Genomic DNA, 12,219 nt, shown 5'->3' on the forward strand with positions numbered 1-12,219 from the left:
GTGTTCAAAGCCGTGGCCAAGGGAAAGGAGCACCTGACTGACCTTGGCCCTAGCAGCTGGGATTGGCTGCACCTCGAGATACACCTCCCTCAAAATTGCTCAGAGGGAGGCAGTTGGTGCAAAGAAGGAAGAGGCTGGAGGAGGAGATGTAACAATAGCTACTCCTCGATTAGCCTTACCATGTATCAGGCATCGTTGTAAGCACTTTAGAAAAGTTAAGTCATTTGATCCCTGCAACAATCTTAGATGGTTGTTTAAAAATGTACCCGGGATGATTTTGTTATAATCAGGTATGGGAGGACGATAGACACAGAGTCATCTGCCTGAAAGGAAGATTGTATTACTTACAGTTTCCAAGAGGAGGGGACACCATTCAGGGCCACCTGGGGAAGTGCCAGGTTGGGTCAGGAGGCAGAATGAACAAGGGAAAAGCACGGACAAAAGCCTTTATTGTGGCTTTCATGGGGAAAGAACAGGTGAGGCAAGGTTGGAGGTTTAAATTAAGATTGGCTAGTTTTAATCATCTTAGTTTACAGTCCAGGCTATAGTGGTCATTCCTAATTATCTGGTACGTGGCCCTGGAGTGATTTAGGGCAGGGGGAATATTGGCCTGGTGTTTGAGGGTTTTATAAAGGGGATGTTAGGGGATATGGGCTTTGGACAGGTTGGTGTGCATATGAAAGGCAAGTTTGTAGGCCAGGCACGGTGGCTCATGTCTGTAATCTCAGCACTTTGGGACGCCAAGACAGGCGGACCACCTGAGATCAGGAGTTCAAGACCAGCCTGGCCAACATGGTGAAACCTTGTCTCCACTAAAAATACAAAAATTAGCCGGGCATGATGGTGGGTGCCTATAATCCTAGCTACTCGGGAGGCTGAGGCAGGAGAATCACTTGAACCCGGAAGGCGGAAGTTGCAGTGAGCCAAGATCGTGCCATTGCATTCCAGCCTGGGCAACAGACCAAGACTCCATCAAAAAAAAAAAAAAAAAAGGCAAACTAGCCGGCAAGTTGTTCACTCTAAGAATTAGCTAGCCTCCCTAGGGGCAGTCCCTCCCTGGGTTCATCAGACTCCAAGATGTCAAAGCATCATAAAACACACAAAAATAAACTATTACTATCTTTATTGTACAGATGAGGAAATTGAGGTAGAAAGCTAAGGGTCATGCCAAGGTCACACAGTTGGTGAGTGGTGGCAGCAGGACTTGAACCCAGGCACTGCCATTCCACAGGCCAAGCCCTTCACCACTATGCCACATTGCCTTGTGCCAGGCCTACTTCCAGACCAGGGGCTGCTCACTGGCTGGTCTCCAATGGACCAGCACCTGCAATGAGATGGGGCCAGGCCTTGAGACTGTGGCCTCATGGTCTTAGCACAGATGGGCACAGCTCTGGGATCAAGCTGTAGCTGCAAGCACCATGCCCTGGGGCAAGGCTCCTTGGTAGGTGCCCAGCCTCCTGTTCCCAGGGCCACTCCCCAGGTACTCTGGCCACTTAAGCCTGCAGGAGGAATGTCTGCAATGAACAAAAATGCAGAAATGGAGTGACCTGGGACAGTCTGGGCATCCCAGTGGCCCCTCAGATTTACCATGGCCCATCTGCTCCTCCTGGTAGGCCCTCGGGTCTGCAAGAGCCCTGATGGTGGAGAGGGGGCTGCGCGGGTGGCCCCCTCCTGAGGGCTGGCTTTTGACCCCTCTCCTGCACCCACCCCAACTCCACTCTGAAGGACCCCGGCAAGCCAGGTCAATTATTAGAACTCCATAAAGGTTTGCTGGTGTTATTTGATTTTTGTCGTTGCTTTTTGTTATCATGAATTGGGCCTGTAAAATGGAGAGGTTCATGCCTTTCTTGGTGAAGTGGTCAAGATTTAAAGACGTGGTGGGTACAGTACAGCTTTTTGCAACGTGGACAGAGAAGGAGACACCGTCACGGGAGGTGCGGGGGCTCTTTTCACTCCGAGGCGTTCAGGCCGGGACCGAGCTGCTGGGGGAGTGCCCGGTGGGCACGCAGTGAGCTCGCACCGGGCAAGACACGGGTCTGACCCTTCCTCCCTGCACTCACCCCCTCCCTGGGCGCCAACAGGACCCGGAGCAGCGCAAGGGCGTCCTGGCGGCGCAAACGCGGGGCTCCAGCGCCGCCTGCCGGCCGCCGTGTGCAACGCCGACCCGGAGGTCTCGCCGTGTCGGCCCGCGCTGGGGACGCGCGGGACACCCGGTTCCAGGAATGCCGGTGGGGGTCCGGCCTTGTTGGGCGCAGGGAACGCGGCTCTGCAGGACGGGCCGCCGCCGAGGGCATCGGCAAGCTTCGGGGTGTGGACCCTGCCTGCGCCCGCTGCATCCGTTTTGGGCAAGACCGTGGCTTTTTGAGCCTCAGTCACTCCTTGCGGAGGACGAACAGGCTGGGAATTCTTCTCCCACCGCAGCGTCCCTGCAACCTCGTTCTCGACGACGTCCCAGCCTCCCTTCTGGTCCAGTCCCACCCCCAACATTCCTCCTATCCTACTCGCTGGACACTTCCCGCAATTCCAAATCCCGGTGTGTGGCTCATCCACGTGAAAACCCTTCAGAGTTCCTGGTTGTCGCATAAAACGTTGCTTTCATATTAAAACGAACATGGACTCTGGGAGGCCGAGGCTGGACAATCCCCTGGGCCCAGGAGTTGAAGGTTACAGTGAGCCATGATCCCCACTGCACTCCAGCCTGGGCAACAAAGCGAGATTCTATGTAAGAGAGAAAAAAAAAAAACCTTAAAAAGTAAGTAACACAAACATGGATCAGACAGAATGAAATTGAGAGAATGCGGAGCTGCCCAGCTCAGAGCCACCAACCCCCTAGGAATCAGGAGAAGGAGGCCCCCAGAAATCCTGGCAAGCCAGCCAAGAGGAGGCCCATTCTCCCAGGGAAACAGCATTGTCAAGGTGGGCTCTGTCTCCAAATCAAGCTCCAGAAGCCAGGTCAGGAATTGGGACAGCGCACAGGAGGGATGGCTTGTCTATGCTCCTGCATGTCTGGGCCTCAGCTGACAGTGATCCAGAAGGCTGGGCCCTGGAAGAGCTGGGCCAGAGGACCCACTTCTGAGATGGCATCATGGACCAGAGCCCATGAGTGGCCTCTCCAGCATCCTGGTATCAGGTAGCTGGCTTGCTCCAGTGGCAGTGTCCCAGCAAGCCAGGCAGCAGCTGCATGGCCTTTCATGACCCAGCCTCAGAAGTCACAGCACATCACTTCACACAACCCTGGGTCAAAACAACCAGCAGCCTGGCCAGATTCATGAGAGGGACATAGACCCCACCCCTGCATAGGAGGCATGTCAAAGAATCTATGGGGAGGGGGAAGGCACGGCACCAGTCCATCTATTTTTTTTTTTTTTTTAAAGATAGGGTCTCGCTGTGTTGATCAGGCTGACATGCAGTGGTACAACCAATCACAGCTCACTGCAGCCTCAAACTCCTGGGCTCAAGTGACCTTCCCGCCTCAACCTCATGAGTAGCTAGGACTAGAGACACACATACCACACCCGGCTAATTTTTTAAATTATTATTTTTTGTATAGACAGGGCCTATGTTGCCCAGGCTGATCTCAAACTCCTGGCCTCAAGCCATCCTCTGGCCTCAACCTTCCAAAGTGCTAGGATTATAGGCATGAGTCACCATGCCCAGCTCCATCTAGAAACTATGGTTTTGTGGCCTAGGGCAGGCGTCACCTGGATAAGGTATTGCCTATGTTTCACCTCCAAACTCAGGTGCTCCCTCCGGAAATGGCACTGGTCCCTCCATCCCCACTGGATGAAAGGTGGCCAAGAGAGACCTCCCTGAACCAGCTGCAACAGCTGGGGGCCATGAGAGGATAAGGCCATGGAAAGGGGACACTGCAGGAGATGGCTGAAAAAGCAACATGATTTGCCTCAACTGTCATTTCTTAAATCCAGACACTTATAGGGAAGGGAGGGGAAGTGAAGGACACACAGGGAATAATGGGGAGATCAAGGCACTGGGAGAAGAGTTCTTATAGTGCTCTGCCCTTCCACATCTGCTTTGCCAGGTTGTCAGAAGCAAAGGACCAGAAACACGGTCCACCTCCCCTGAGCTCACTGCCAGTTGTGGACAGCAGTGTGGGGACTCACTGCCTCCATGTGGCCAGCAGAGGGCAGCACAGCACAGCTCTGCTGCCTCAGATGCTGGGCAGCTTGGCAGGGCTAGTTCGGAGGACTCAGGACTCAACAGGACCAGACTCAGGACCCTCCGCATCCCTGGCTAAGGATGGGCTGCAGCCTGGATGTGGGTCATGTTTTAGCACGTGAACTCCAGGGAAGCAGGGACTGTGCTGTGTGTGCAGTGGTCTCTTGATTTGCAAGTGCTTCTGGGTGTGTCCCGTGTCAGTGAATTGTGTTGTGAAGGGCACGAAGGTGTCCATCAGATTGTTCCTGGGTGGTTCTGAGCAGTGTGTCCTGATGCCAACACTCACCTGGTGTCCAGCAGCTCCACGGGCCTTCCACTCACTGCTCCCCCTGAAAACTCCAGTGTCCCGAGCCCCAGGGCCAGGTGGGCCCCACTCCGGGTCTCTGTGCACCCCCACCTCCTGACATGGTCCTCCCCTCTGCTCAGATCCTGGTCACCTCTGGCCTCTGCCTGTCTTGAGGGTGGGGCCCTCATCACCACATCTGGTTCTTTCCAGGGGTGACTTCCTATCTCCCTTAAATAAAAGGAGTCCTCTTTGAAGGAGATTCGGGGACCTGCACACCACGGCACCAGGGAGGCTGGGATGGGCATGGAGGGAGGGGCAGCAGGTGCCCTCGGTGACACACATGGAGGGAGCAGAGGCTCCTGTTTCCTGAGCAAACCCTGACCCAGCTCCTTTCTGGAATTTTACAATGCAGCTCACTGTAGCACCTGTGCACATGGAAGGACAGGAGGGAGGGAGGGAGGGAGGGAAGGAGGCAGGCAGGAGGGCGGGAGGGTGGGAGGGAGGGAGGGAGGGAAGGAAGGAAGGGAGGGAGAGAGGGAGGCAGGGAGGCGGGCGGGAGGGAGGGAGGAAGGAAGGAAGGAAGGAAGGAAGGAAGGAAGGAAGGAAGGCAGGCAGGCAGGCAGGCAGGCAGGCTGGCTCACTGGTTTTATTATTACCCCATTGCACTGGTAAGGACACTGAGTTGAAGAAAAAATTATGTCTTGCCAAGGGCCACAAAGTTATCTAATTTTGAGTGTGGGGCTTAAACCAGGTCTCCTCCAGACCCAAAAGAGTATATCCTAAATGATCCCATGTGTATGAAATTCTAGAAAAGGCAAAGCTAGCCCATAGTGACAGAAAGCAGAATAGTGACGCCTGAGGCTGGGGGCAGTCAGGGTGGTCATTGACTACAGAAGATCATGAGAAACTTTTCGGATGAAAATGCTCTATATTTGATTTTGGTGGTCACTGTGGTGTACTGATTTGTCAAAATGTATTGACTACCCAATTAAATGAGTGCATTTATTATATGTAAATTATACCTCATTAAAGATGGTCGTTTTTTAATTCGGGTCTAGTGACTTGGAGCTCCTGTCCTCCCTACTCAGGTGATGCCTAGTTGTGGCGTCACTAATCTGGGTCCTGTGGCCTGTAAGGGTTATCCACATACCCAGAGGTTGTCCGAATTCCTTCTGTGCATGAACAAGATCAATCAAGAGAGGCTGTGAGGATGCAAAGCCCTTTTATCCTGATCCTGGCTGGGGCAACAGACTAATCAAATTGGCAAAAATCCCATGTGAAAATTTAACTCTCATGCCTGTAATCCCAGCACTTTGGGAGGCTGAGGCGGGAAGATCACTTGAGTCCAGGAGTTTGAGACCAGCCTGGGTAACATAGTGAGACCCCACCTCTTAAAAAAAAAAAAAAAAAAAAAAAAAATTTAACTCCATCTATGCCCACTAAGAACAGGGTCAGGCATCATCACAGTTCAGGAGAAGTGACCTTGGTTTATTAATCTGGGGACAGGAAACCTACCCTGTCTCCCTAGAAGCTGAGTTCCCACGACCCCATCACCACTGGATCAGGAAATCGCCCCAGAATCTGCCCTCCTTCTGAGTCTGCAACTGAAGTCGGGAAGACCGAGGGCGATTTAGAACACCCTTCTCCAAGCAATGGAAAGCTTGGAGTAAGACTTACATTGAACAAGTTCCCTGGTGGCCTCTTCCAGTTTGCATACTGCCTCACTAACCTGGCCCAGATTTCTGCCTCCTACCAGGCAATCTTTGGAAAACCATATACCAGTGCTAATTAAACTGGTTCTAAATGATCAGCAAGCCCGAGAGAGGAGGGAGCCACATCTGGGTGTAGCAAACACAGCTGAAGTCTGCATGTTCCTCAGATGGCAAAAGCTCATCAAAGGATCTTTAAAGCCTTGGCGTACCCAGTTCTCTTTCGCCTCCTGAAGGCCAAAGGCTCAGAAGCACAGGGCCAAGTGCTGAAGTGGAGGGAACAAGAGTCCCTATGGACTGAGAGCATAAATTCCATCCTAAGGATACTGATCAGCAGGAAGGACTTAAATGATGCCGTCTGTCCTACCGGTTCCTGCCTTGGAAGTATGAAGGCGCTCTGCCCAGATAAATCCCATAAGCTACCATCCATTTTAGTAGCCTATTTAATCATAAACTGGGGAGGGCTTCTCCAGTGAGTTCCTTCGCCTCTACAGAAAGGGGCCGCAGGGCTGCATGCCTTTGACTCCTTGGTGATTAGACAAGCTCTGTGGCTGTTGCTGGCTTTCAGACTGCCGGTGAAAATTAACTGTACCGTGGGGCATGTAGAATAAACATGAGTTAAAAGGGTGTCCCAAGGAGATCATGTATGAGTAAAAATGCGCTGTGATAGGGAAAGCAAGCATCAAAATGTCTCATGTTGCTGGCCGACTCACTCCATCCAGGGTAGAAATGCCAGGATATGAGCTTGGAGGTGGGAGGCAGGCTCCTGAAGCCAACTCTACAACCTCCTGACTCCCGGGGCCACTGGTGAGCAGGTCTAAAACCTTAGACAAGAAGGGCTACGTGTCCTAAAATCCACATCTCTTCCAGATGAACACTTATTCTCCCCATCTTGTTTTATTTCATTTTACATTTTCTTTTATTGCCAATCCTTGTTTCCTACCCCCAACCCCACAGGCAACGCTTCCAATGCACATCTTATTTGTACATATATTTGCAGTCGTATTGGTTTTGTGTGCATGTAGTTTTAGTCTCCGTGAACAGGACTATCACATCAGTTTCTTTCTTTCTTTTTCTTTTTTTTTTTTTTTTGAGACGGACTCTAGCTCTGTTACCAGGCTGGAGTGCAGTGGCACAATCTTGGCTGACTGCAACCTCAGCCTCCCAGATTCAAATGATTCTCCTGACTCAGCTTCCCCAGTAGCTGGGACTACAGGTGCACACCACCAAGCCCAGCTAATTTTTGTATTTTTAGTAGGGACGGGGTTTCACCATGTTGACCAGAATGGTCTCAACCTCTTGACCTTGTGATCTGCCCGCCTCGGCCTCCCAAAGTGCTGGGATTACAGCAGTTTCTTAATTCTTCCACTCAGCTATTTCTCAGGTCTGTGTTCTATGAACCTGCTCTGTACTTATCCACAATGTTATCCAATACGTTGTCCCTGCACACCTCCCAGGGATGGACATTAGTCCCCACCCCATCCATCACACCAGTAAGCATCCTTACATGTGTCTCCTAAGGACCCGGGTGAGAATTTTGTTGGGAACACGCCCCCAGAAGCAGAGTTTCTGGGCTGTGGGGCAGGAACACACTTTATTGGATAAGTAGTCCCAGGTGGCTCTCCAGGACTGCCACACCAGCTGTGCACAGAGGCTGCCGCATCTCCATCCACCACCTTTCCAGTTTGTCGGTATCTCATGGGTGCAGAGTGATGTCTAATTGTTGCTTTAGCGTGTGTTTTTCTGATGACTAACTCTGAATATCTCTTCGGTGGCTTGGTAGAGTTTTGGGTCTGCCTCTACACACTGCTTTCCATTCCCTTTGCCCATTTTTTTTCTGCTGGGGTTGTCTTTTCACTGGTGATTTATAGGAGCTCCTTGTGCATTCTTGACATTTAATCCTTTGTTTGAAATACCTTCCCCCAGCTCCCACACCTACATGTAGGCCTTTTGCCAACCACTAAAGCAAATTAAGCATAATAAGAAATGAAGAGGCCGGGCGCGGTGGCTCACGCCTGTAATCCCAGCACTTTGGGAGGCCGAGGCGGGCGGATCACGAGGTCAGGAGATTGAGACCACGATGAAACCCCGTCTCTACTAAAAAATACAAAAAATCAGCTGGGCACAGTGGTGGGTGCCTGTAGTCCCAGCTACTCAGGAGGCTGAGGCAGGAGAATGGTGTGAACCTGGGAGGCAGAGCTTGCAGTGAGCCGAGATCACGCCACTGCACTCCAGCCTGGGTGACAGAGCAAGACTCTGTCTCAAAAAAAAAAAAAAAAAGAAAGGAAGAAAAGGGGGGCAAAGGAAGTAAAGTAAAATGGGAAGTCAACTGTTGAGTTTTAAACTAATACACTAAAGTGGAAGATGAAAATCACAGAAAAGGCCAGACATAGTGGCTCACACCTGTAATCCCAGCTCTTTGGGTGGCCGAGGTGGGTGGATCACTAGAGCTCAGGAGTTCGAGACCAACCTGTGCAACACCAAGAAACCCCGTCTTTACAAAAATACAAAAATCAGCCAGGCATGGTGGCGCACGCCTGTGGTCCCAGCTACCAGGGAAGCTGAGGTGGGAGGATCACTTGAGCCCAGGAGGCCGAGGCGGCAGTGAGCCCATATTGCACCACTGCACTCCAGCCTGGGTGACAGAGCTAGATTCTGTATCAAAACAAAACAAAAAGAAACAAAAGAAGATCGCAGAAGAAAATATTCATAGAACCACAACAACGAAACTAAATAAGATTTTTTGTACCTAAATGTCCAAACTATAAGTTAAACAAGCAGAGCATTAAAAAAGACCAAGATGTTAACATAAATGTCGAGGAAAAAATACTTTTGAAGAACATTAAAAATCAACACAACTGCATTCTTTTTAAAACTTCACGGCAAAAAGGAAAATAATGCAGAGGTCAGAGAGGTGGAGGTTAAAGGGGCAAGGCACACCCATGAGGAAAAACAAAGAACAGCAAAGAAAACACACAGGGACAGCAGACACCAGGCAAACTGAAGACCGCACCTGAAAACAGAACAAGCCTAAACTGCAGGGAAGAAAAGTCACCAAGAGAAAGAGGCTAAAATAAACAGCCTGAGGGTGAGCTGGTAAGGCCTTATCAGCCAGCCCCTGCTCTCCTGGGGTCTGGGGCGATGCAGAGGCTCATGGCAGTGGTGGGGACGCAGGAAGGATCTCAGGTGACCTTTGGGTCCTATATGGGTCCGCCCATCAGGCTGAGGCCAGCAAAGAGCCCAGCTAGGACATTCGTACTTGGAGCCACTGATGAGGCCATGGTCAAGAAGCCATGGGCTGCGTGTTCACCTGGCTACGGAGATCCTGGGGTATTAAATCCTGTACCTGCGCCACTTCTCCCTTGTGAACCTCCCAGCCTCCCTAGCCTGCTCATTGCCTTCAGGAGAGCCCACAAGTGGGAGTGGTGGCCATGTGTGCCAGAGGGCCTGGGGGAACGCTGCGCTGGGAATCTCTTTGGCCACACTTAAGCAGGCAAGGAGACACCCTGTTCCAGCAAGTCCAATGCCACCCAAGAGTACAAAAGGGAACATCGCCAGGATTCACCAGAGACGTCATCCTTGCTTGCTGGAGGGAGCAATGACTGTGAGGACCCAGGGACAAGCCCTCTCCAGACCGCCTGCCACGCAAACTCCACCTGCTCATCCACAGTAGCCAGCTGTTGGTACAATTATTTGATTGGCTATTTCCAGTTCCAATGACTCAGAAAAAAAGAAGAAGAGAAAAAAAAAAACAACAGATTTAACTGACAAGAAATCCAGAGTTCCATCATCCTATTTCATCACAAATTAGAAGGCTGAGGAGAAAATCCAGATGAATCATTGCAGAGCGGAAAGTATCTGATCTTATCTTGAGGTGAAGAAGGGATATGGGGCTGAGACCTGCCAACTCGAACTCTTCCAGGGGATAGAAATGTCCCCCAGCACTGCCAAAGTTCACTTGAAACCCAGGTGGGTGCTTGGCAGTTCAGATCCACTTCCCAGAATGATGATCTTGGTGCTGATGCTGCCAGATGCCCTGCCTGGCCCACTCAGCCACAACCCAGTAGTTCCCAGACTTGAGGATTACATCAGTTTTTGTTTCATCATTTTGAATTGGTTTTTAATTGGGTGACAGACGAACAACTGTTGATTCCAAAGAAAACATTAAAAAATAAAACCACCATCTACTATCACCATCATTTCCTAAAAGCATCTTAGCACCAAGAAGACTAAAGGATGGCCGGGTACGGTGGCTCACGCCTGTAATCCCAGCACTTTGGGAGGCTAAGGCGGGCGGATCACTTGAGGTCAGAGTTTGAGACCAGCCTGGACAACACAGTGAAACCCCGTCTCCACTAAAAATACAAAAATTAGCTGGGTGTGGTGGCAGGTGCTTGTAATCCCAGCTACTCGGGAGACTGAGGCAGGAGAATCACTTGAACCCGGGAGGTGGAGGTTGCAGTGAGCCAAGATCATGTCATTGCACTCTAGACCGGGTGACAGAGCAAGACTCTGACTCAAAATAAATAAATAAATAAATAAAAAACACTAAAGGATGGTCTTTTATAGAGAATAAACTTAAGCTTTATAAAATGCTCATTACTACAGATTACTCATTTTTGCAGGACTCAGGAAAATTCACAGTGGGCTGACATTGATGCCTGCTGCCACAACCTGCCTGGGGTCGAATCCCAAGCCCGCAGATCTGTGTTCTGGGGAAACACATAAGGGGGATTGGGCTGGGGTCTAAGCACACTTATGAAGAAACAATTTATCAGCTTTCACTCAGACCTGACGCTCTGATCTCCCCGGCGGGGGCTACCTGTCCACTGGGCTGCATGTCTTCACATCTTCAACTCCTGTCCCCAGGATTCCCAAGCCCACCACTTCATCAGAACCACCCGAGATGGGGCTTTTACAACTTACAGCTTCCCCGGCCTCACTGCCAGACATCCAGGCTTGTGGCTCCAGGATGGAGTCTCATGGTTTTCCAGACTTAGGCCCCTTGGCCTAAGCTTCCCTCCCCCAGCCACCCAACGCTCTGTCTGGTCAGCAGCAGACGTCCTTGCTCAGACTAGATGTGTCAGCCACACGCTGTCAGCGCCGGGCCCTGCAAAACAGAGCTGAGGGCAAGCAAGGAAACACCCTGTTCCAGCAAGTCCCTGGAAAACAGAGCTGAGGGCAGGGCTGGGGTGCTGGGGACAGTCCAGGACTGAATGGCAGGGCCTGGCCCATGAAACTGGAGCAGCACTGGTAGCAGGCTGTGCTGACACCAGGACAAAACAGTGGAGATGGGAGCATGGAGCTGAGGCACTAAGCAGCTCTCCAAGTTCATGGCCCACATGAAATGCTCAGCAGTGAGGTATAGCCAGGCAAGAACATGAGAGCGGTCTGTCCTTTCACCAGGAAAGCATCTTATCATGGGGCAGTCTCTGTGGATACAGCCCTGGCCTTAACAACCCCTACTGGACCTGTGCCATCTCCTGCCACCCTGTCCTTCTCGCGCGCCCAGCTCCATCCTGGTCCACTCATCTGGTTATTTGTTGTCAAGCGTCTCCACCTCATTCCTGTGCCATGCACATGGCCTGAGGGCTCAACATTTGCAGGCTGGACTGAGCGGTGCGCTGGCTGAACCAGGGGCTCCCCATGACAACAATGTCCAACCCCTGGGGAAACCAGCTGTGGCAGAGAACTGGCAGGGTCTCTGCAAGCCACCAACACAGAAAGCTGCCATCTCTGGGCCTACAGGGCACCACCACCTCCATGCTTTCCAGCGCCAGCTTCTCTCTGCCCTCTCACTTGCTCCAAAGGGAAGACACAGCAATGCTGTGGGTAACTGCACTAGCAGTATCTGAAGACCTGTGTGGAGCCCAAAGGGACGAATTCTGTGGAACTACTAGTACTGTGAGGTACTAGGCCCTGCTGTCACATCTGTGGGCTGACAATGGGAATAGGGATACAGATCTGCAACAAACAAAGTCAAAAGCTCTCATCTCTCTCACCCAGGCCGGGCCCCACTCCCAGGCGAGTTGTGTGGTCCCAGCCTGG

Source organism: Theropithecus gelada, chromosome 10, assembly GCF_003255815.1.
Source record: "Theropithecus gelada isolate Dixy chromosome 10, Tgel_1.0, whole genome shotgun sequence".
Taxonomy (NCBI): domain Eukaryota; kingdom Metazoa; phylum Chordata; class Mammalia; order Primates; family Cercopithecidae; genus Theropithecus; species Theropithecus gelada.